The 22979-nt window shown below is 45.2% G+C and overlaps 1 protein-coding gene across 1 annotated transcript in view; it reads right to left on the minus strand.

Annotated features, from left to right (window-relative positions):
* Nucleotides 1–22979, minus strand: part of LOC143933495 (transmembrane protein 272-like) — a 136540-nt gene that overhangs the window by 43731 nt on the left and 69830 nt on the right. The gene's annotated exons all lie outside the window — the stretch shown is intronic.

A 22979-nucleotide genomic window follows, 5' to 3' on the forward strand; every position in this document is an offset into this window, starting at 1 on the left:
ACAGTGTCACTAATGCAGTGTTCATTTATTTATTGATCACTACATTTAGTGTCAGTTGTGACTGTAAAAAGTGTCAGGGCAGCTAGTGTTAGGCCCCTTTAGGTCCAGGGTAGCCCCCTACCCCCCCCTAATAAAGGTTTAACCCCTTGATTGCCCTCCCAGTTAACCCTTTCACCCTCTTTTACCAGTGTCACTAAGCGATCGTTTTTCTGATCGCTGCAATAGTGTCACTGGTCCCGCTAGGAAGCTAGTTTTTTTTTAGGTTCAACGCCAGGTTTTTATACCGTTAGGTACCCCGATATATAACCTAATAAAGGTTTTAACCCTTTGATTGCCCCTAGAGTTAACCCTTTCACCAGTGATCGCTGCATAAGTGTCACTGGTGACGCTGGTTAGCCAGTTAGTTATTTAGTTATTTAGGTTCCCCGTCAGGTTTTTATAAAGCTTCAGGTACCCCCATATAAATACCCAATAAAGGTTTTAACCCCTGATTGCCCTTAGTTAACCCTTTCACCAGTGATCACCGTATAAGTGTTACGGGTGACGCTGGTTAGGTAGTTCGCTTTTTATAGCATCAGGGCACCCGCCATTTATTACCTAATAAAGGTTTAACCCCCTGATCACCCGGCGGGTGATATAAATTTGGTTTTAGGGTCAGAAAGGGTCTGCGTCGCCCCAGGCAGTGCTAGGTTAGTGCCAGCACCGCTAACACCCACGCGCAAAGCATACACCTCCCTTAGTGGTATAGTATCCGAACAGATCAATATCTGATCTGATCAGATCTATACTAGCGTGCCCAGCAATTTAGGGTTCTAAAAAAACGCATTGTTAGCGGGATCAGCCCAGATACCTGCTAGCACCTGCGTTTTGCCCCTCTGCCCAGCCCAGCCCAGCCCAGCCCACCCAAGTGCAGTATCGATCGATCACTGTCACTTACAAAACACAACACACATAACTGCAGCGTTCGCAGAGTCAGGCCTGATCCCTGCGATCGCTAACAGTTTTTTTTGGTAGCGTTTTATACAGTCGCTGACAGGCTAGGTGCTTTTTTACCTGTGAGCCTCACTACTGTACCCCTAAATTTAGAGCCCAAAATGGCAAAGCGAAGGTACACTAGTGAAGAGGCCTACACGTTTCTGAGCATGACAGATAGTGAAGAGGAAGACACTGATCTGTCAGATTCAGGCTCAGAATACGAACCTGTAGAGGACAGCGCCTCCATGTCAGATAGCTCTGACGACGAAGAAGAGGTCCCTGCTATTGTCAGGCGTACCCGACCCCGATTTTCTGATGTTGTTGAGGTGCAGGAACCGCAAGTCCCTCGTATGGAGTATAGAGCCAGTACTAGCGCCGCTCATCCTTTTGGTGAACTGGCAAGCACCAGCGGCCTAGTACACCCTGGACGTACATCCAGCACTGCAGTATCACGTGGTGACGTGGCGAGTCCCATAAGTGCAGTTCAAGCTGGCGAGGTGGCAAGCACAAGTAGTGTCCCGCTGCCACCAAGAAGAAGACAAAGACAGGCCCGTCGTACCCATAGTGCCCTTCCTGCAGAATTCGCCTATCCCAATTGGGTGCCCACCACTTCTGCAGAACCCGTACTTCCCCCATTCACTGCCCAACCCGGTATTCAGGTGGATACAGATGATTTTAGGCCACTCGATTTTTATTCTCTGTATCTCACGGAAGATCTCTATAGATCTATTGTGGACCAAACCAATTTATATGCTGGTCAACGCATCGCCGCTAATCCCCAGTTGCCGTCTCTTGCCAGAGATTGGAAACCAGTTACGGTTTCCGAATTTAAGAAGTTTTTGGGCCTTTCCCTCAACATGGGCACACATAAATTTATGCGGATGCAGGCTTATTGGTCCACGCATCCGGCTGACCACATGCCCGTGTTCTCTAACTCCATGTCCAGGAAACGATACGAGCAGATCTTGCGGTTCTTGCACTTCAGTGATAATGAACTTTGTCGTCCACGTGGAGACCCTGAATACGATCGGCTCTACAAAATTCGGCCCCTCATAAACCACTTCAACCAACGTTTTGCAGACTTGTTTACTCCCCAAAAAGTTGTCTGCGTTGATGAGTCCCTGGTTAAGTTTACTGGTCGCTTGTCATTCAAACAGTACATTCCCAACAAGCGTACCAGATACGGGGTCAAGCTCTATAAGTGCTGTGACAGGGCCACAGGCTATGCATGGAGCTTTATGGTTTATGAGGGTAAAGATAGTTACGTAGAGCCGGAGAACTGCCCTGATTACATAGGAAGCGCTGGCAAGATAGTGTGGAAATTGGTGTCACCCTTATTCGGAAAGGGGTACCACTTGTACGTGGACAACTATTACACCAGCGTGCCACTGTTTAGTCATTTATTTGATAATCAGATTGGAGCATGTGGCACCGTGCGACCTAATTGCCGGGGCTTTCCCCAGCGGCTTGTAGATTCCCGTCTTAGGCTGGGGGAGAGAGCCTGCTATCGGTGTAATAATTTGCTCGCTATGAAGTGGAGGCATAATAAGAATGTTTTCGTTCTTACCTCCCTTCATGCAGACACGACGGTCCAAATTTCTACGGCGACTGGTATTGTGGAGAAACCCCTCTGTGTCCACGAATATGACAAAAATATGGGAGGGGTGGACCTCAATGACCAGATGTTGGCGCCGTATCTAACTTCCCGTAAGACCAGACGCTGGTACAAAAAAGTGTCTGCTTACTTATTTCAATTGGCTTTGCTGAATGCTTTTGTGCTATACAAAACTTCAGGCGGAACATTAACCTTTCTTTTCTTCCAAAGAGAGGTTGTCACAGAGCTTCTGTTTCCAGACGGTTCTGTACCTCACCATTCCCAACCAAATGCAGTAAGCCGGCTGCATGAGAGGCATTATTCTTATGTCCTCCCGAGTACCCCTACCCAACGAGCCCCCCAAAAAAGATGTCGTGTCTGTAGCAAGCGCGGATATAGGCGTGACACCCGTTCTTATTGTCCACGCTGTCCTGGCAATCCTGGTCTTTGTCAGGGTGAGTGTTTTGAACGCTACCATGAACTAGTGAAGTATTAGCGTAGGGTACAGCATTTCACAGGCTAGGCACACTAACACAGGGTCTCCCAAGATGCCATCGCATTTTGAGAGACCCGAACCGTTACAGTTACAGTTTACAGTTCAAAAAAAAGTGTATAAAAAAAAAAAAAAAAAAAGTAAAATAAAAAAAAAAAAAAAAATATAAAATATAAAAACCAAAAATAGTTGTCGTTTTATTGTTCTCTCTCTCTCTCTCTTCTCTCAAATTTTTTATACTTTACTGTTTACTGTGTTATTGTTAACCATTTTTCATGTTTTCAGGTACGCCATTCAGCTGCAGCGTGGATTTATTTATCTTGACAGCAACAGCGTTTGCTCCCACGATACATAAAGCTGCGACTCCAGTGCTGTAGGAGGTGATTTCACCACCACAGTTAAAAAAGAGCATATATGCCGAAGCATGGGGGCATAAGGGGTGGAGGAGCGATTTTGCTCCTAATGCCGCGTACATACGGTCAAAATTCCGACGGAGGGCTTGCCCGTGGAAAAGTTTGAACGTATGTACGCAGCATAACTTTTTTGCGGGAGGATGCCCCCATGCTTCGGCATATATATATTTTAGGCACAGGTTGTGTTAAAAAATGTTTTATTTTTTACTGTTTTTTTTGGCAATTGCTTTGCAGGTATGGTATGGTAAGGTTTTACTGGGATGTTACTTTGTTTTAACGTTAACCATAATTTGCTTAGCAGGTACGCCATTCAGCTGCAGCGCGGATTTATTTATCTTGACAGCAACAGCGTTTGCTCCCACGATACATAAAGCCGTGACTCCAGTGCTGTAGGCGGTGATTTCACCACCACAGTTAAAAAAGAGCATATATGCCGAAGCATGGGGGCATAAGGGGTGGAGGAGTGATTTTGCTCCTAATGCCGCGTACATACGGTCAAAATTCCGACGGAGGGCTTGCCCGTGGAAAAGTTTGAACGTATGTACGCAGCATAACTTTTTTGCGGGAGGATGCCCCCATGCTTCGGCATATATATATATTTTAGGCACAGGTTGTGTTAAAAAATGTTTTATTTTTTACAGTTTTTTTTGGCAATTGCTTTGCAGGTATGGTATGGTAAGGTTTTACTGGGATGTTACTTTGTTTTAACGTTAACCATAATTTGCTTAGCAGGTACGCCATTCAGCTGCAGCGCGGATTTATTTATCTTGACAGCAACAGCGTTTGCTCCCACGATACATAAAGCCGTGACTCCAGTGCTGTAGGCGGTGATTTCACCACCACAGTTAAAAAAGAGCATATATGCCGAAGCATGGGGGCATAAGGGGTGGAGGAGCGATTTTGCTCCTAATGCCGCGTACATACGGTCAAAATTCCGACAGGGGGCTTGCCCATGGAAAAGTTTGAACGTATGTACGCGGCATAACTTTTTTGCAGGAGGATGCCCCCATGCTTCGGCATATATAAATGGTGCATGTATGTCCATCATTAGAAGTGGGTGGATGAAGGGAGGTATCTAATGGTGGGCATACCCACCGATCAATCTCTTTTTTTTCGTTCAGACAACATGACTCTCAGTAAATAGCTTGGGGTGTCTACTTTCCAAAATGGGGTAATTTGGGGGGGTTTTGTGCTATTTTGGCATTTTATGGCCTTTGCACCCTTAGAAATCCTGAAGGTGGTGATTGGTTTTCGGGGTGCCGTACGCGGCTAGACTCCCAAAAAGTCCCACACATGTGGTATCCCCATACTCGGGAGAAGTAGCTGAATATATTTTGGGGTGCAATTCCACATATAACCATGGCATGTGTGAGCAATATATCATTTAGTGACAACTTTTTTTTTTTTTTGTCATTATTCAATCCCTTAGGACAAAAAAAATAAATATTCAATGGGCTCAACATACCCATCAGCAGTTTCCTTGGGGTGTCTACTTTCCAAAATGGGGTCATTTGGGGGGGTTTTGTGCCATCTTGGCATTTTATGGCCGTCAAAACTGTGATAGGTAGTGATAGGTAGTGAGGAGTAAAATAAAAAAATTATGCCCTTAGAAATCCTGAAGGCGGTGCTTGGATTTCGGGGTCCCGTACGCGGCTAGGCTCCCAAAAAGTCCCACACATGTGGTATCCCTGTACTCAGGAGAAGCAGCAGAATGTATTTTGGGGTGTCATTTCACATATGCCCATAGCATGTGTGAGCAATATATCATTTAGTGACAACTTTGTGCAAAAAAAAAAAGTTTGTAATATTCCCGCAACTTGTGGCAAAATATAAAATATTCCATGGACTCAACATGCCTCTCAGTAAATAGCTTGGGGTGTCTACTTTCCAAAATGGGGTCATTTTGGGGGGTTTTGTGCTATTTTGGCTTTTTATGGCCTTCGAAACTGTGATAGGTAGTGAGGGGTGAAATCAAAAATTTGCACCCTTAGAAATCCTGAAGGTGGTGATTGGTTTTCGGGATGCCGTGCGCGACTAGACTCCCAAAAAGTCCCACACATGTGGTATCCCCGTACTCGGGAGAAGTAGCGGAATATATTTTGGGGTGCAATTCCACATATAACCATGGCATGTGTGAGCAATATATCATTTAGTGACAACTTTTTGTACATTTTTTTTTTTTTTTTTTTTTTTAGTCATTATTCAATCCCTTAGGACAAAAAAAATAAATATTCAATGGGCTCAACATTCCCATCAGCAGTTTCCTTGGGGTGTCTACTTTCCAAAATGGGGTCATTTGGGGGGGTTTTGTGCCATCTTGGCATTTTATGGCCGTCAAAACTGTGATAGGTAGTGATAGGTAGTGAGGAGTAAAATAAAAAAATTATGCCCTTAGAAATCCTGAAGGCGGTGCTTGGATTTCGGGGTCCCGTACGCGGCTAGGCTCCCAAAAAGTCCCACACATGTGGTATCCCTGTACTCAGGAGAAGCAGCAGAATGTATTTTGGGGTGTCATTTCACATATGCCCATAGCATGTGTGAGCAATATATCATTTAGTGACAACTTTGTGCAAAAAAAAAAAAGTTTGTAATATTCCCGCAACTTGTGGCAAAATATAAAATATTCCATGGACTCAACATGCCTCTCAGTAAATAGCTTGGGGTGTCTACTTTCCAAAATGGGGTCATTTTGGGGGGTTTTGTGCTATTTTGGCTTTTTATGGGCTTCGAAACTGTGATAGGTAGTGAGGGGTGAAATCAAAAATTTGCACCCTTAGAAATCCTGAAGGTGGTGATTGGTTTTCGGGATGCCGTGCGCGACTAGACTCCCAAAAAGTCCCACACATGTGGTATCCCCGTACTCGGGAGAAGTAGTGGAATATATTTTGGGGTGCAATTCCACATATAACCATGGCATGTGTGAGCAATATATCATTTAGTGACAACTTTTTGTACTTTTTTTTTTTTTTTGTCATTATTCAATCCCTTAGGACAAAAAAAATAAATATTCAATGGGCTCAACATACCCATCAGCAGTTTCCTTGGGGTGTCTACTTTCCAAAATGGGGTCATTTGGGGGGGGTTTGTACTGCCCTGCCATTTTAGCACCTCAAGAAATGAGATAGGCAGTCATAAATTAAAAGCTGTGTAAATTCCAGAAAATGTACTCTAGTTTGTAGACGCTATAACTTTTGCGCAAACCAAAAAATATACGCTTATTGACATTTTTTTTTACTAAAGACATGTGGCTGAATAAATTTTGCCCTCAATGTATGACTAAAATTTAGTTTATTCGATTTTTCTTATAACAAAAAGAAGAAAATATCATTTTTTTTCAAAATTTTCGCTCTTTTTCCATTTATATCGCAAAAAATAAAAATCGCAGAGGCAATCAAATACCATCAAAAGAAAGCTCTATTTGTGGGAAGAAAAGGACGCAAATTTCGTTTGGGTGCAATATTGCATGACTGCGCAATTACCAGTTAAAGCAGCGCAGTGCGAAATTGGAAAAAGACCTCTGGTCCTTAAGGTATTTATTGGTCCGAGGCTGAAGTGGTTAAAATACATTAATTTGAATGCATCTGGTTCCCATATGTGCGTTGCATTCGCACTGCGCATTGCACAAAGATGTGTGCATTTTCTGGGCATTGCGGCGCGAATTACAACCCATGGGAACGCATCTGCTTTGCAGATGCATTCCGTTCTGAACACAAACTCTCTCCTCCTCCCCCCTCTCCCTGCTCACTGATCCACAGCTAAAACGCAGAGGAACCTCTGAACAACTGATTTTTATCTTCGCAGTGAAACCGGAGCTTCAATTCGCAACGCACATGTGTGAACCCTGGCTAAAGATTCTGTTCCAATAACCCCTGATTTTGGGGCACTCCCAAAGGGTGTGTAGGAGGGAGCCTAGGTGGCCACATCCTCTGGAGCAGCGTAGAGAGGACAGAGGGTAGAATTTGGTGAGGCGGGTGGGAACCAGGTACCATCGGGATATCACTTTGAGGTCCGCTTCCACAAATGGAGATACTGAGTATTCCACTGTAAGAGCAGGCAAAGTTCATGTGCCAAGTCTCCAGATCCCACTCCATCTGAAGGTCTCGTTCCCAATTCAACATCTTTATCCAAGGGGTCAGCTAGCGCTGAATAGATCAGGGAGATTCTCTCCCCCCCCCCCCCTCGCTCATGGCTGAGGAACACCAAAGTTCATATTGAGTTACAGAGGGCGGGGAGTCAGAACTTTTCCATACCTGGCAGAGGAAATGCAACAGCTGGTTATAGCGGAACGTTTCCGAAGGTGGCATGTCCAATTTGGATATGCAACAGCCAAGTGTGATGGGTCCATTGCTATTGAAATATTGCCCTATTCTATAAAGGCTTTTGTCGAGCCACCACCTGAAAGCCTTGATATTTAATCGGAGGGGAATTGGGGGTTATGGAATATGTGTGCTAAAGGGCGCCAAGCCAAGGTCAGGGAGTGTCTTATGTAAGGAATTACATAGGATCATGGAGTGTGATAATGTGCGGGATAAAATTGGGTGCCAATCTTTCTGTGCGGTCCAGATTAGAAAATCTAGAGTGGGGCTTGCCTGTGTTTCTATGTCTACCCAATCTGGTTTCGGGCCTTTGGAGTAAATTACTGAAAATTGGCATAGCTGGGCGGCCTGATAATACCACCATAAGTTGGGTAGTCCTAAACCTCCCCTTTTCCTGGATCTATACAGAACATTCTTAGAGAGGCAGTGTCCCTTACACCCCCCCCCCCCCCCAAATGAAGCGTATGATCGCAGACTGTAGTTCGTATAGTAGATGCTTTGTGATGGGTATGGGGAGGGAGCAGAAGAGATACAAAATCCTGGGAATCAGGGTCATCTTGACCGCATTCACTCTCCCCACCCAGGACATTTCATAGAGGGACAATTGCAAGAGGTCTTAGACAGTCTCTTGAGCATTGGTGGGTAGTTATGGCAATGTAGTAGTTCAATCTTAGAAGTAAGGTGTACACCCAGGTAGCGAAGAGAAGAAGATGAGCTCCAGGAATAGGGGAAGTGGTTTTTCAATCTGTCCACTAGATCTTGGGGGGAGGAGATCTTGAGGGCTGTTGATTTGGACATGTTCACGTGCAAGCCGGAAACCAATCCGAAAGTCTTCAGGAGTTGAAGAATGTTGGGAGTGTAGATGAAAGGGGAAGTGACAAACAGGAGGACATCATCAGTGAATAGGTCATATTTGTGAGTCTGTTGACCACATTTAACTCCATGTATGTCCGGGTCTTGTCTGATAGCCAATGTCAACGTTTCTATCGCAATGGCGAAAAGGATGGGGGAGAGAGGGCAACCCTGTCTGGTGCCTTTCAGTATGGGGAATTGATGCAAGGAGTGACCTTGTAGTTTAATTTGGGGGTAGAATACAGGGTTCTGAGGGTTCTAATTCCAGACCAAAGCCCCATTTTTGAAGGACAGTAAAAAAGGTATAGACAGGTGAGGTTTTGGAGGTCTATGGACAGGATGTATCCAGGATGTATCCTGTTTTGGGGAGGGCCCCCATCCCAAGAGGATTGCATTAGGGAAATTAAATCTACCGCTCTCCTAATCTGGTCCGGCCCCTGCCTCCTGGGGATAAATCAATATGAGTCTATGAAGGAAGCCAGTCTGTTTGCTAAAATTTTTGTCATTATCTTTAAGTCGTTATTGATTAACGAGATTGGCCTATAGTTTCCTACTTCACTGGGATATTTTCCCTGTTTGGGAATAACAGTTATATAAGCTAGGTTGGCTGCCGGCTCCGGGGAGACCCCTCGCGCAGGGAGTTAGAGGCGGACCAGACGAGGAGAGTGGACCTCAGAAAATGTTTTGTAATAAAGAGCGTTTTTATTTTGGGGGATAGTTTAGTTGCTGCTGGGTGTGGGCCAATTTTGTCGGCCCTCAGATTCTGCCACTCAACCAGCTGAGGTGTTTGTCGGCATTGGAGGTCAGGGCTAAAATAGTGGATTCTAACTTGGCCAAAGTGTCGGACGTAGGGTTACGCTTATGGGATTTAAAGTCTTTTTCAAGTTTCTCCACATTAGTTTTCCTTTCCCTTTTTAATTTGGATGTGAGCTGAATCATTTTTCCCCTTAATACAGCTTTGCGTGCCCCCCAGGGAGCTTGGGGTCGTGTCTCCAGTGTCTGAGGAAAAATTCCTTGATATTTTTTTCTAGCATGGAACAGTGGACTGGGTTGGACAAGAGGGATTCACTTAGGCGCCACTGGGGGGGGGGGGGGGCGGAGGGGAAAGGGAGCTAGCGATTCTAATGCAGTGTACACACGGCCGGACTTTGACAGCAAAGGTCAGACGGAACTAATCCATCAGACAATTCGATCATGTGTGGGCTTCATGGGACCTTTGCTGTCGAAAAATCAGACGGACGTAAGATTTAGAACATGTTTCAAATCTTTCCGACGGACTCAAGTTTGGTCGAAAAATCAGTTCGTCTGCTAGTCTGACAGATGAAAACCAACGCTAGGGCAGCTCTTGGCTACTGGCTATGAGCTTCCTTATTCTAGTCTGGTTGTACGTCATCAAGTTCGAATGGTAGGATTGTGTGTGTCCAAGTCCGTTCGGAAAGTCAGTCGGAACTCCGCTGAAAAATCCGTCAGGAAGACCTTCGGACCTAGTCTGTCAGAAAGTCCGGTCCTGTGTACACGGCATTAGGAACGCTAGAGTGGTCCGACCAAGGTACTTCATGGATAGAAGCATGTGACTCAGTGTCAATTTCTGAATTGGGGTTAAAAATGTGGTCAATTCTGGAATACGTCTTTTGCAGTGCAGAGTAGTGTGTATAGCCCTTAGAAGAGGGGTTAAATTCCCTCCAGGAGTCAACTAGGCACAGGTCGTGAAGTAGATGAGTTATATACGGAGACTTTGTTTAGGTGTTTTTTTGAGATGTGGCCTATCCTGGGCTGACCTGTCCAGCATATGATCAAATGCGATGTTGGAATCACCAGCTATAATTACTCTTCTTTCCAGCAGGGGGGAAGAGAGTTGACAACATGGAGGTAAAGAAGTGTGCTTGACCTTTGTTAGGGTCATAGTAGGAAATAATGAAGTACATCACTCCCTCAATGTGCCCTTTGACCAGTATGTTTCTATCTTCTGTGTCCTTGACTGTGTGTGTGTACGAATGGAATTTGTTTAGCTAATAAGATGGTAACCCCCCCTTAGAGCCCGCATTTGCCAAATAGAAGGTGGGGAAGTTACGATGGAGAAAGGAAGGGGTGTAGCAGGAGGGAAAATGAGTCTCCTGTAGTAATACAATATCAAGGCTTCTGGCGTGATAGCTTTGAAGGGCCTTCCGGCGTTTGGAGGGCGAGTTAAGTTCCTGCACATTATGTGAAGCTCTCTTTAAAGATAAGTGGTGAGGGTTCAAATCAGCCATGAGCGTCTGGGGGAGGGGGGTTAGCGAATATGTATAAAGGGGAGTTTACCTCTGTCTCTGGAGAGCTGAGAACCTGTGGGCACCTTTAGGAAAAAAAAATTGGAAGGTGTTCCCCGCAAAGGTTTCTGTAGTATGTAGCTACGAAGGGTGGGGGAGTGGAGAAAAGACATAAGAAGAGTAGAGGAGGAAGGAGGAGATGAGGAGAGAGAGCGCGAGGGAAAAATAAAAACATTAGTACTAAAAATTATACTGAGTCTAGTAATGTAGTTACAGGACTGGCAAGCCTAGTCCTTGTCAGAGCCCCTCGATAGGGGGAATCAGAGGATACAACCACGTAAGGGATTGTGTACCTGGTGTCCCCAGAGGGATACTAATCCCTCTATTTCATAACAGGCATATTGGGCCGCTCCAGCCGTCAGGTCCCCCTATGGGGAAAATTGTCATTGTGGGACCCGAGAAGGCGAGTATAAAAAATACTCAAGTTCGAACCAACCAAAAGCATCCTAACAGTAACAACACACATTAACTGGAAAAATAAGATGAAAAAATTGGGGTTTCCTTGCAAGGGAAGGGGAGGGAGGGAGAAGGTGGGTGATGGGGAAATCAATAGGGGAAGAATAACTAGAGGGAACAAAACTTTGTGCATATAAACACTTAATCAGAGACCATCCCTGCTAGGGGGTGAGGCAGGAGGAAAAACAGGTATCCCAATTAGCCATTGAAGGGGCTAAGGAGGCTCATCTCAGTGAGACCAGAGGCCTAATGAGTTCATCAGAAATCAGATGTGTGTAGAGAAAATCACTACACAAAAGAGGGTGGGGCAGACTTCCAGCCCAAAAAATAGGGGCAAAACATCCTGTCAGGGAATAAATGGAGGGCAGATCATCTTCAGGGGTGAGAGTCTCTGCGTCTCTTTGGTAGTTGCTTGTTCCGCAGCGGGGTCAGTGTGGACTACCCGGGGGGGGGGGGGGGCGCTTGGAGGAGCTAGTCTTGGCTGATGGTTGCTGGGGTGCTAATTCTTGGGAGATAAATCCCATTTGTAACAGCAAGCATTCGCCGTCTTGAAAGTTGGTGAATCCGTATGATTTGTCTCTGAATTGAAACTGAAGACAGAAGGGAAATTACCAGTGATATTTGATGGATTTCTGAGCAAGAATCCCAAGGAGAGGCTTGAGGGATCACTGCTTTTGGAGAGTGGTGGGGGAAATGTCTGCAAAAATTTGGATCTCGTTTCCCTGGAATGTGATGTTGTCCAGATTGCAGGTTATTCTCATAACATCTTCCTTAACGCCATAATAATGGGGTTTGACTACAATGTCCCTTTGGGGGCCAGTCCTGGCAGGGGAGCTGTAGGGCTCTATGTGCTCTGTCTAGTTCGAGTCTGTGGCCCTGGATGTCTAGTATAATGTCTTTGATGAAAAGTTTGACTGTGCTTGGTATATCCGTAACCGATTCAGGGATCCCCCTTATACAGAAATTGTACCTCCTGCTCCTGTTTTCCAAATCATCCAATTTGGCCAATGCAGCTTCAAGTTGATCTTTCAGCGTTTGGATGCAGGTGGCGTTTTGGTTGGTGCGGGCAGATGTGTAATCCACTGCCTGCTCAATAGCATCCATACCGGCTCCTAGGCTCTGCAAGTCGGCCTTAAATGGTAGCTGTAATTTGTGAAGCATTTTGGACAAGGCCTGTAGCCAGCATTTCAGAGAAGCTGTGCAGAAAAAGGATTCATGTCTGGGTGATAGGCTGATGGCATGGGAGAGGTCTGCTGGGTGCCTGCAAGGCCTAGTGGGGAGTTCATCATTGGATTGTGGAGGAGATCCCCCATTGTCCTGCTCAGCAGGGATTCGGTAGAGGCAGGGGAGATCCCCTGGGGGATACTAGTACTCACATGGGTTGCCTGCAAGGGACTGGGCTGATAGTGAAGTGATGGTGGGTCAGCAATGGTGTCCTGTTCCTCTGTGCCTCCGTGTGCTAGCTCCGCCATCTTGGACGGTGCAGGGGCCACCATATTAAAGTCCAGCTGGCAGCTAATTTCTCTTTTTGGGAGGCAGCCCATAATGCGGGTCAGTTCCCTGGAGCATCCAGGAGGTGTGGGGGGTCGGTATGCGGTAGGTCCCGCTCAAATGGATAGCTGGTGGGGCTGAGGAAGGCCGGAGTGGAGATCTCTACCACAGCCTCCTCCTGGGAGTTCCGCGCATTCTCACCTAGCCTTATATTTTTTCTTTTGTCACTTTTCTTTTCACTTTGATTCTTTTATTTATATTTTAGGACTGCATCTACTTTTTATATACTAAGTTAAGACCTGATTCACCTCTCTCTGGGCCGTACGACTTCTCGTGCCCCCTTGGTGATTGATCTAGGCCACTGTATTGTCGGAGTGGATCCTGTCAGAACGTCCAGGTCCTCAGGGCCAAGCGTGCTGCCCGTATCCATAGAATGTTGATGGTCAAGGTCATTTTTTTTGATCTGGGCTATTTCCTTCGCCTCTTCCAGGACTGCTCCCCAACTCGAAAGGCTGGCATCTGTTACCATCTTCCAGGTAACTGGTAGGAAAGATTTTCCCTTCTGCAGATTCTTGGTTATCAACCACCAACTGAGGATCTGGCACACCCTGGAGACAGCCCCATTTGGAAATCTAGAGCTTGGACCTTCTTTTTCCAAGCTCATAAGACACTGTTTTGCAGCAGCCTCAAATGAAACTGAGCATAAGGAATGGCCTGGAATGAAGCCACCATCTTTCCCAACAACCTCATGCAAAGTCGAATAGAAGAATTCTTCTTTGCCTTGTTCACCTGAATCAGGCACTGATCTATGTCTGGGGCAAGAATACCCTTTTCTGGGCTGTATCAATCAGACCCAAGTATTCCAAATGCCTTGATAGTTTTTTTTAAGGAGGATTTCTCTAGGTTGAGAATTTAACCTAGGTATTCCAGGTAGTTGACTGTGGATCATACTTTGGTCTAAGCAGGCTACCGACTGGTTTAAGAGCAGATCATCTAGGTAAGCTATAATAGTTATACCATGGGCCCTTAATCCGACTACAGGAGGGGCCAGGACCTTTGTAAATACTCGAGTTGCAGTAGCTAGACTGAAAGGCAGAGCTACAAACTGAAAAAGATTAGTATTTTCTACCTTGAAACGTAGATATATTTCTGGTGAGTGGGAAATATAGGCACATGGAGGTATGCATCCCTGATGTCTATTGACGCCAGAAGTTCTCCACCTTGTAGGATGGATACCACTGATCGGATTGACACCATGTGAAAAGAGCGGATATTCAGAAACTGGTTTAGATCTTTGAGATCTAGAATAGGTCTGACATACTCATTTGGTTTTGGTACCGTGAAAAGGTTTACATAAAACCCCAATCTTTGCTCCACTAAGATCAATTTTTTTTTTTAAACAAAAGATGGTCCAATGCTTGAAAGAGCCTTCTTTTCCTCTGGAATCTGAGAAAACGAGGAGACGGGGACTTTTGGAACTCATGTTTGTACCCTAGAGTTATTGAGGAAGTCACCATCTGCAGCCTGGTATTCCCAGGCGGTCTCCCATCCAGGTACTGACCTAGCCTGACCCTGCTTAGCTTCTGAGATCAGACAAGATCTAGCACTTTCAGGGTGATGTGGCTGTAGGCTCCTGACACTCTTCCTGCCAGACTCTTGAGAACTGCAGAAGTCTCCCCCCCCCACTCGAGCGAGCGGGGGCACCCCCTCATAAGGAGGCTTCAGTTTCCCTTTTTGAACTTGACGGCCATTGTGACAGGCAGATGCTCCTGGCACTGGAGAAGGAGCTTGTTTAAAACGAAATACATTTACCCTTCTTCCCAACTAGCAAAAGGGTACTTTTTCCACTAGAAATTTTTTGGATGTATTTATCCAAATCATCCCCAAACAGCCGTTCACCGTGAAAAGGAAAAATTAGCCAGGAGCTTTGTAAATACTCGAGTTGCAGTAGCTAGACTGAAAGGCAGAGCTACAAACTGAAAAAGATTAGTATTTTCTACCTTGAAACGTAGATATATTTCTGGTGAGTGGGAAATATAGGCACATGGAGGTATGCATCCCTGATGTCTATTGACGCCAGAAGTTCTCCACCTTGTAGGATGGATACCACTGATCGGATTGACACCATGTGAAAAGAGCAGATATTCAGAAACTGGTTTAGATCTTTGAGATCTAGAATAGGTCTGACATACTCATTTGGTTTTGGTACCGTGAAAAGGTTTACATAAAACCCCAATCCTTGCTCCACTAAGATCAATTTTTTTTTTTTAAACAAAAGATGGTCCAATGCTTGAAAGAGCCTTCTTTTCCTCTGGAATCTGAGAAAACGAGGAGACGGGGACTTTTGGAACTCATGTTTGTACCCTAGAGTTATTGAGGAAGTCACCATCTGCAGCCTGGTATTCCCAGGCGGTCTCCCATCCAGGTACTGACCTAGCCTGACCCTGCTTAGCCTCTGAGATCAGACAAGATCTAGCACTTTCAGGGTGATGTGGCTGTAGGCTCCTGACACTCTTCCTGCCAGACTCTTGAGAACTGCAGAAGTCTCCCCCCCCCACTCGAGCGAGCGGGGGCACCCCCTCATAAGGAGGCTTCAGTTTCCCTTTTTGAACTTGACGGCCATTGTGACAGGCAGATGCTCCTGGCACTGGAGAAGGAGCTTGTTTAAAACGAAATACATTTACCCTTCTTCCCAACTAGCAAAAGGGTACTTTTTCCACTAGAAATTTTTTGGATGTATTTATCCAAATCATCCCCAAACAGCCGTTCACCGTGAAAAGGAAAAATTAGCCAGGAGCTTTGCATGACACTTCAGCTGATCAATTTTTCAATTATAAGATTTCTATGTCTATGCGCCAGCCCAAGCGTAAGGCGCGAGGCTTGAAGAATAGAATCTCTCATGGCTTCTATTGCCAAACATAAGGCCGCTGGTAACCCGGCTAAATCCTGGGCCTGCTGATCAGGAATAACCTTGAGCACCTCCTCCTCTCAAGGATTGACATACACCAATTGCTGCTAGCTTGCCAGGTTGAGTCAAAGAAAAAAAAAATGTGTTTTTTTTGTTTTGTTTTTTTAAATAGGCATTCCAACTTCTTATGTGTTGGATCCCTAAGCATTTGAGCATCGTCTACCTGACAAGTCAAACTTTCATTCACAGAGGATATAGTACGACAATTGCTGTTATCTCCCACTTCTTCGTGAATTTTTCCTCCATAGGATAAAGTGTTAAAACTTTATAGGAGGAAAAAAAAACTGCTTATCTGGGTGATCACACTCAGAATGCATAAGTCTTTCCAGCAAAGACTGGACAGGAAAAGGCATGCGCAGCTTGAGGGGACTTTAGTGAACCCAACAAAAAGTGGGCATATCAACCGACTCAATGAAGAGTAGCAAAAATGTGGAGCGGACAAATTCAGTAAGAATTACACCATCAATCTTTCAGATTGTGAAGCTGATCCCCCCGCATTTGACTCCTCAGAAGAGGAGTCATCAGCCTCTTCACGGTCCTCTGAGGGAAATCATCTTCTCCCACCCCCAGATCCTCAGTTTGAGGGTCCTGGGTAATAGAAAGGGACCTGTCGCATTTTATCCGATTCTGGGATGCAATTAACCACTTCAGCCCCGGAAGAATTTACCCCCTTCCTGAGCAGAGCACTTTTTGCGATTCGGCACTGCGTTGCTTTAACTGACAATTGCGGTTGTTCGATATGGCTCCCAAACAAAATGGACATCCTTTTTTTCCCCACAAATAGAGCTTTTTTTTGGTGGTATTTGATCACCTCTGCGGTCTTTATTTTTTGCGCTATAAAACAAAAAAAACAAAAATTGCGACAATTTTGAAAAAATGCATTTTTTACTTTTTGCTATAATAAATATCCCCCCAGAAATATATATAAAAAGTTTTTCCTCAGTTTAGGCCGATACGTATTCTTCTACATTTTTTTTAACCAAAAATAACACAATACGCGTTTATTGATTGATTTGCGCAAAAGTTAGAGTCTACAAAATAGGGGATAATTTTATGGCATTTTTATTGATAATTTAATTTTTACTAGTAATGGCGACGATCAACAACTTTTATCGTGACTGCAACATTATGGCGGACACATCAGCCAATTTTGACACATTTTTGGGACCACTGGCATTAATACAACAATCAATGCTAAAAAATTGCATTGATTACTGTAAAAATGTCACTGGCAGTGAACGGGTTAACCACTAGGTGGCGCTGTAGGGGTTAAGTGTGTCCTAGGGAGTGATTCTAACTGTGGGGGGGAGGGGATGTGTGTGACACGTCACTGATCACCGCTCCCGATTACAGGGAGTGGTGATCAGTGACAGTGTCATTAGGCAGAACGAGGAGATGCTTGTTTACATTAGCATCTCCCTGTTCTTCCTCACCGTGAGACGATCATGGGTATGCCCGCAGACAGAGTCCGCGGGAGCAGCGATCACGGTCTCGGAGCTCCCGGTGGGCGCACGTCATCTCTTAAAGGGAAACGTACAGGTACGTTAATCTGCCTGTACGTGCCCTTCTCCCGCAATATATCTGCATGAGGCAGTGGAGAAGCGGTTAAAGTCACTAGCCAATCCTATCATGGCTTGAGGAAAAACCATCTTCAGTAATATAGACAGGGGCTGCAGTGTTGAAAACAATTGCAATATTTGACGCCCCAATGGCTCACGACTGGCCACCCCAGAACTCTCAGGGGAGGATGCCATTGTAGAGATGAGTTTAGGATTTTTACAGCTTGAAGGAGTCCCTTTTGAGCCCTTTCTACCTCCCATTCTGACCATAGCCCGATGCACAAATGCAGAGGTACTATCAGAAGAAATTTCATTCACTGCTTGAGCAAATAGTCCAGCAACGTTCGCTGCTATTAACGCTCAGCCTGATGCTTCAGTAAATGTGGCAAGGGAATGCCTATGTCACCACTTACATGCCCCTTTTTTGCTTTTGTGTCCGACAGCTGCAGTCAGCAAAAATGGAGCCTTTTAAAAGTACTCCTGTGCTGGACGTTGCTGCATGCCAATGCCACGCTAAGCCATGCCCACACTGTATTGCCACCATGCTCCCCCTCCTCTTTTCACAAAAAAAAGCTTTTTCCCACACGAGCGCGTGCCTCCGATCTGACGGGATCGGCATGTGTGGGGGCGGCGAGGAGTTGAGCTGTGACAAACCACCTAGAAAACGGAGCAGCATCCGCTGATCGTTCTGGCTTCCCCCTCTACTCAGGGAGAGGGGGAGAGCTTTTGTCCTGGTGGGGGGGGGGGTGTTTATAGAAAAAAATACCCCATCTTACTGGAGTCCTGTGACTGCTATCCAGAGAGAAGTCTGCAGCTTCTGCTGACACAGCATGATCTGAGAAAGTATGACAAGGTACGTGTTCTATACAGCCCCCATTGGTGACTTTTAGTCATGACATTTACTTTTTAAAGGAGACATTTCGTAAGAAACTTTTAAATTCCTTCGAAATCTCCACTTACCTTTCCCACCGCAGGGATTCTGTGGTAAAACCAACAGACCCAATCTTCACCCCCCACGTTGGTCTCCGTTACAAAACAATACAAGTATATAGAGAATTTACAAATTACCTTCACAATGTATATTGAGGGACTACAAGCCCTCCCATCTAAGTGCTAAGATTTATATATATATATTGCACAACTCAAATGACACCAGTGTCTGTCTTAGGGTTCACTTACAATTATGAAATAAAAAGGTTTGCATTCTTTAAACTAGGTTCAGTTCACAAAGCTAACACGTCAAGCTAAATATGCTTAATTTCATAAATGAGTCATGCCTTTTATGGTTTCCCTTGTTTGCCATTTGAAAGCCCTGGAACCAACAAGTGGACAAAAACAGGGGCTTTTCGGCTTAAAGCATCTCAGTGAAAAGTGCAAGCGGCATGAAAAGCACCCAGAGCCATCTTGACAACGCTCTGAAGCTCCAGTTTTTTGGGACGCGTAGCATTTTTAAACAGCTAGATGCAAGCTACAGAATTGGAATTAAAAGGCACAATGAAGTGGTCACAAAAAAAAAAAAAAAAAAAAACACATCCTGCCTAGAATAATAGACTGTCAAATTTTGTGGTGCATTCAAGCTGGCTTTGCATGGCCATGATGAGAGCAAGAGATCAGAGAATCCCGGAATAATCTGTGGCTTGGTCTATTTTGTTGCTTCTCTTGATGGAGTTTTGAAAGAGCACCTCGAGAATGCCACTGTGTTTAGGGAGAACTTAAAAATTGTGCAGAACGAGCTGTTGGACTGTATGTTGTCTGTTGTAAAGGAGCACATTATCCAAGAAGCAACGATTTTATCTCAATCCAGGCAAAACCACCGATATTGCCACTCATTGCCAACTTGTGCTTGTACTGCGCTACATTGATGCAAAAAACAACATACAGGAGAGGTTTTTGAGTTTATTTCTCTGCATTCAACCACAGCGGATTTCATTGCTACAGCACTACAAGAGCGCCTTGCTGCCATCCTTCCAGGGATCAGAAGCATAAACTCATCTCCCAAGCATATGATGGAGCCAGAGTAATTAGGGGTGCCACTGCAGGTGTGCAAAGGAAGATACAAGAGGTGTACCCAAATGCCCAATATATCTACTGCTATGCACATCAGCTAAATCTAATAATGCAACAGGCCGCTTCTCAAAAATGGAACTTTCACAGCCGTGCAGTCAATACAGTTTATGCCAAACTCCTGAAGACTGATATAGATTCAGACCACATAAAGGGGAGCATTGAGCAGTTCCAGCAGGCTGTATTTCACCTTTACCATGTGTTGTTCCAATGTATTATTATTTTTTGTTATTATTACTCATACATTCTGTAGAGATTCTTTCCCGTCCCTGGTTGACAAAAGCAGTAAAGGTGGTTTTCAACCGAAGAGGCGGTGCTCGATCCAGAAGACCACAAATGCATTGCAGCCAAGGTGAATTTTTATTTATTGCAATATTTGTCTTTTTGATGGCTCCCTTATAGATATAAATATTGCAAAGAAAAATATTTTTCTTGCAATATTAAATCTAAAAATTATGATTTGTTCTTCCTTCTAGTGGATAACATTAGTATTACGGGCTTCATCTCGGTTAGCTCCCTGAGCATCAAAAATGCATGAAACTTAATCCTCTAAGTGTGTCACGCAAAGGGAAACAGCAATAAAAATCCTTATGTTTTGGTACAAGACCCCCGATGTCATCCACAAATACGATTCCTCAGTCTCGCCATCTTGTTGGCGATGTGGACTTGACATTGGGTCATTGTTTCATATCTTCTGGAAATGCCCTTTGATACGGCCTTTCTGGATAGCGGTGGGCTCTTTGGTGGTGTAGGTGACGGGGGTATCCCTCCCGATTGATCCCCTACATTGCTTGCTGGGTCTCCCTATACCAGGTATACCTAAAAACACCAATCGACTGGTTTCCTACATTTTACTTGCTGCTAAGAGGCTTGTCCCATTGTGTTGGTTGTCCAGTGCAACTCCCCCGTCCTAGGTTACTCTGAAATTAGGAGAATGGAGTATTTGACAGCCTCGGTGCATGATTTGGTTCCTCAGTTCGATAAAGTGTGGGAACCCTGGGATCGATCAGCATATGAGGCCCCCCCTGCCGGAACATCCATCTGACTGCAGCTACCGACCGGGGCCCTTTGTTGATGGCTACCGCCCCCCCCTTCCCTACCCAGTCCTCCGGGTAACCTGTCCCCTCCCCTCCTGGGGACATACTATGCTGACCATATAAATGTTCGGATGTTTAGCTTTTCTCTTTTGGCCTCCGGCCTCTTGTTGACCAGAATAGTTTGTTTGATTTACATTAACTGTTTGTTATTTATAGTACGAGATACGGATACGCAGTTCACCTTTGCGCCTGCGTTTGTGGACATTTTTCTCTGTCTGTTGTAACTTATGTCTTTCACCTTGCTCTATATTGCTCTTTATGTACTGAATCTTCCAATGCTCTAGTGCAGCCATCATTAAATGGCGGCCCGCGGTCCGAGTCCGGACCGAACGGAGCTTCTGCCCGGACCGCCGTGCCTCCAGCATACTACTAAATTGAAGCAATCACTGGTTTGCTGGGACCGCAGGTTTCCCCAGCAACCAGTGACGCTGCGCGCATGTGCCCGCCCCCTGCTCCTGGCCGTGTCTCTCGAAGCTGAAGAGAGACACGCTCACGGGCAGTAGGGGTGTGACGTCACATTCGCGCCCTGCCCCCCTGCTGCCCGCGGTTCCCTATTCCCGGGTCCTGGCTCTTCTTGCCAGGCAGTTTCAGTTGTGCCCTCGCTCCTGTAGTAAAGGTATGTGGGCACATTATGGATAATTCATTCGTTTTTATTGTGCACACTGTTGGGCATATTTTAAGGGGCACACTGATAGGTATATTATTAATATGCACAATGCTGGGCTTTTTTTGTAAGGAGCACATGGGTATATTTTTTATGTGCACACTGATGGGCATGTTTTGTTAAGGTGCCCCTTAACAAAATATGCCCATCAGTGTGCACAATAAAAATATACCTATCAGCGTGCCCCTTAACATAAAATAAGGGTCACGCTGATGGGCACCTTTTATGTTAAGGGGTACTCCGATTGAGAAATTTTATTTTGTGGGGCACGCTGATGGGTATATTTTTAATGTGCACATCAATGGGCATATTTTGTTAAGGGGCACGCTGATGGGCACAACAAAATGTGCCCTACAAAATATGCCCATCGATGTGCACATTAAAAATATACCCATCAGCGTGCCCCGCAAAATAAAATTTGTCCATCGGAGTACCCCTTAACATAAAAGGTGCCCATCAGCGTGACCCTTATTTTATGTTAAGGGGCACGCTGATAGGTATATTTTTATTGTGCACACCGATGGGCATATTTTGTTAAGGGGCACCTTAACAAAACATGCCCATCAGTGTGCACATACAAAATATACCCATGTGCTCCTTACAAAAAAAGCCCAGCATTGTGCATATTAATAATATACCTATCAGCATGCCCCTTAAAATAAAATTTGTCCATCAGAGAGCCTCCTAACATAATAGGCAGCCATCAGTGTGACCCTTATTTCATGTTAAGGGGCACGCTAATGGGCATATTTTATTTTAAGAGCAACACTGATGGGTACATTTTATATTAAAAGGGGCACTCTGATGGGCAAATTTTAAGTTAAGGGGCGCGTTTTGTTGTGTCCAGAGTGCCCCTTAATATAAAATGTGCCCATCAGCATGACCCTTATTTTATGTTAAGGGGCACCCTGATGTGCACAGTTTATGTTAAAGGGGACTCTGATGGGGACATCTGATGTAAGGGGACACTCTGACAGGAATGCCTGATGTAAAGGGGCACTGTGATGGGGGCACCCGACGTAAAGGGGCACTATGATGGGGACACCCGATGTAAAGGGGCACTGTGATGGGGACACCCGATGTAAAGGGGCACTGTGATGGTAGCCAATAGCCAGTAGCCAATAGCTGCCCTTGCGTCGTATTTGGTCCGTCAGGACTCGCACACAGACAAACAGTTTTCACGATTTTTAGTCCTTCGGATAGATTTGAAACAGGTTTTATTTTGAGGTCCGTCTGACTTTTGGGGAAAAAAAAAAAAAAGTCCGCTGGAGCCCACACACGATCAAATTGTCTGAAGAATTCTTGCCGGACCAAGTCTGCCGGAAAGTCGGATAGTGGGTACGCGGCATTACAGTTAAAATTTTTCCGTTTGTTTGCGCCCCCACCACCATTGGGGTTGATTTAAACAATGCTGTGCCAAGGGCGTACCCCTGGCACTAAGGGGTTAATGCATTTTCTCTATTAAGATACAAATCTTCCAATACCTGCAACCCACCCACCTTAACACTTACCTGAATCCTCTCTCTATCCAGCACTGTGCTCATCGTCAGCAGTGGGACAGGGGACTCTTCTAGAAAGCAGCAGGCTCCTGCTGTTGTCAAACAAATCTTGTGAGGGAGGAATAGAGAGAGCATGGGCAAGCAGTGCTGTGTGTGTGTGTGTGTCTATGGACACACACACACACAAGCTGGCTTGGGAGGGTGCCCACATAGCACATGGCTTTCTGAGCGG

This window comes from Lithobates pipiens, unplaced genomic scaffold (assembly GCF_037356315.1).
Source record: "Lithobates pipiens isolate NorthernLeopardFrog02 unplaced genomic scaffold, aLitPip1_a1.2 Scaffold_10, whole genome shotgun sequence".
Classification (NCBI taxonomy): Eukaryota; Metazoa; Chordata; class Amphibia; order Anura; family Ranidae; genus Lithobates; species Lithobates pipiens.